Source organism: Balaenoptera musculus, chromosome X (assembly GCF_009873245.2).
Source record: "Balaenoptera musculus isolate JJ_BM4_2016_0621 chromosome X, mBalMus1.pri.v3, whole genome shotgun sequence".
NCBI classification, from domain to species: Eukaryota; Metazoa; Chordata; class Mammalia; order Artiodactyla; family Balaenopteridae; genus Balaenoptera; species Balaenoptera musculus.
The window spans coordinates 38,073,915-38,077,108 of record NC_045806.1 but is presented as its reverse complement, the minus strand read 5'-3'; the positions used below and the strand labels follow the sequence as shown (position 1 = coordinate 38,077,108).

At 39.0% G+C, this 3,194-nt stretch overlaps 1 non-coding gene across 1 annotated transcript; it reads right to left on the bottom strand.

Annotated features, from left to right (window-relative positions):
* Nucleotides 1-2,802: 2,802 nt before the first annotated feature.
* Nucleotides 2,803-2,875, bottom strand: TRNAA-UGC. The gene has a single exon. It is a non-coding gene; the product is annotated as a tRNA-Ala (tRNA).
* Between the last annotated feature and the right edge of the window lie 319 nt (nt 2,876-3,194).

Genomic DNA, 3,194 nt, shown 5'->3' with positions numbered 1-3,194 from the left:
TATACTGACATAGGAAAGATATCTTCTGAGCTCTGTCAAATCATATTTAAAATGCAAAAAAACAAAAATCTGGGGGGTTTAAGAGGGAATTTGAAAGAAGGTGGGTGCTACTAAAATCACAGCAAGCAAAAGGAATGAAATGAAAAAGTAGAGCACAATTATGTATGTGTTGGACTCCCTTGACTACCTCTTTTCTCACTCATCCTTTTATATTCTTTTTTTCCATTTATTTGCTCTGGGCCATTGCTTCAGTACTTTAATGGTTTCAAATCAAACATTAACAGTTTTATGTTTTGTTTCTCTTTCTCTTATGCCTGGCTGTCCAAAGATTTGTTTTGATTTTGGATGCAAAATGGTCATCACTGAAATCTAATAACTTTACTAAGATTGTGTCTTTCCTCCTAGGTTGTGGTGTGGTCTTTTAATTTAAAAGCTTTCTAGAAAGAAGACTGCTTTTAATCTTCAATATTCACTACCTATTAAAGAGTGGTTGCCGCATATAAAGTTCTTTGGTCATGCTTTATTTCCTTAAGCACTTTGCTTGCCCTTATTTGAACAAAAGTTTGGAGAAATGCCTGCAAATATTTTTGGATGAACATTCTAGATCTCAGGGAATGAGCCATTTCCTTAGAAAAACATGAAACTCAATCAGATAAGATTACTGAAAAAAAAAAGATGGTAAAAGAACTCATGAAAATATACTTAAATATATGATTGGCTAAAATACTTTTGGACATTCACATTCTGTTTTATAACTAATTGAAATGGAAGGGAAAGAGGAGATATGGTGGGAAGCAATATCATTTCTACATTGTTAGAGTTTATAACTGTGCTCAGATTTCCTCATCTTTTATAGCTGGGAGGTTACATTGTTTGATGTGCTGTTGGATTAGTTTTACTAGGATTTTGTTGAAGATTTTTTGCATCTATATTCATAAGAGATATTAGTCTGTAGTTTTCGTGTGTTGTCTTTATCCGCCTTTGGTATCAAGTTAATGTTAAAACTAAGAAGGACAAGATAATCAATAAAAATCAGATTGTTGGGGGAAAGGAAGGGGAAGAGGAAGGAACAGTAAACATACTAATTTGAGAACTAAAATGTTAAATCGTTTGTATTTCAAAGTACAAATTTAAATTAAAACTGTTAATGTTACTGGGTAAGCGTTCGCAAAGCCTAAGAGAAAAAAGTAGTTAGATTTATGCTTAAACATGTTGGAGTGGAAGTGTTTGCCTTTAGGGATTAATACTTTTTAAGGAATTCTTGCTCTTACTTTAATTTGGCTCTTTAAAGAAGCAGGGATAAAGAAGATGGGAGAAGAGACAACCGTGAAGACATATAAACACATCTTTGGCAGCTAGGAAGTTACCAGCTGGCAGAGGGGATGCCACGAAAAGTATTCTGATTCAGGCTGCTGACAACGAAATGCTCATCACAAAATACTGTACCTCAGAAGGGGAGCTGAGGCATGGAGCTGAAAATGAGGAAGTTGTTTTAAAAGTCTGCACAATGAACTGTTAGGCCCTGAGCTCCCTTTCCCTCTCCTCCTATGAATCCAGGAGACCGCCCCTCCCAGAACTGCACTGGAAACCAAAGGCTTATTCTAAGGATATGTTGTACCAGAGAAGCTCTTAATTCCAGGATAACAGGCATATTGAAAAGATTGATGAAAGTTTTCCTAACTGAATGAAGAGACTCACAGTCCCTTCTCATGCTCACTCTTAATAATGCTGGCCATTGAACTTGACCCTTCCATCCCACACTGGAGATTGGGACTGTTGAATTTTCTCCAAAGACAAAATTTCTAGAGAAAGCCTATTGATATGAAACTTGGTGGGACTTCAACAAACTTTCAGGAGCTTACCAGATCAGTGTCCACTGAAACTGTAGGAGGAAAACAGAGAGCTCCAGGAGAGGTAGCTCCGAGAAGTCAAAAGATTAGATTTTGACTAGAAAAAAGTATTCATAGGGGTTAACAGTTCGATTGTAGAACATAAAGAACTAGTGATAAGGAAATGAGAAATGAAGAAAATGAAAAACATAAAAAAGGCAAAAAGACATTTGTGGGTGAGTTCCCCAAGCTGGGACAGCTAGAGTTTTCAAGGTCTCTACAGGGGGTTTCTACCCCAACCCCCCACAACTGACTCCCATGTTGGCGTCTCTGGACAACACTGCCCCCTGCTGGACACCTGGATACTGAGCAGTGCTGCCGCTGCCTCCATCCTTACCACCTCTACCAGGGTAGAGCATTTCTCAGAGGTTCAGTGCCTTCTTGATGCCTAGCCTCTTCCTGAGGCACTGTCCCTTGCAGCACCTAGTGCTCTCCATGTTTCACTGCCTTCCTGGGATTTTCACTTTTCATCTGGAAGGTTGTAACACTTCCACTGCTGAGCTAAAGTTTCAAGAGACTGTCCCCAGTACTACAATATTGAAAATATATTTTTTGTGTGTGAAAAATAAGATAAAAATTTGAATGACTTTAATCTCTTTTCCAGTAGGAAACAGAGGAAAAAAGAGAAAGAAATGTATTTTATAGTATTTTAATATTTTGTGATTCCTGTGATCATGGCTTCAGAAGTCAAGATAAGTATGACAGGCATATATCTGAATATGCAAAGGTTGATTGTCCTTTTAGTGTATGTGAAAAGATTGTCCCATTCTGTGGGAAAATTATGCATGCTTCTGCTCAAAGAAGATAAAGTTAGAAGATTGCAAAATGGAGGGAAGAAGGAAGAGAAAACCATACATAACTCAAGCCAATCTTTTTTTTTCTGGCCACGCCAAGCGGCTTGTGGGATCTTTAGTTCCCCGACCAGGGATCGAACCTGTGGCCCCTGCAGTGCAAGTGCAGAGCCCTAACCACTGGACCACCAGGGAATTCCCTCAGGTCAGTCTTGGAGGGAGTAAAAAGTAGAAGAAAGGAGCAGTATGGTTGCCAAAGTATGGCCTGAAGAAGGGGACGTCCGGACATTTGCAAACGGCAAAGATGAAAAGTTGTGGAAAAAAAGATCCCAAATGGAAAAATGATTGTGTTGAAAGTAAAGCAGGGACTGGGTCAGGCAATTGCTAGTATGGGTCAAAAATTGAAGGTCTGCTTGAGGTAAATGCTCACAAAGATGTACCAAATGGCCCAAATGGCCTCAGGCCCCCTTAGCGTCCTGGCACTCAGGTTCTGAGTCTGTTAACAAGGAAAATC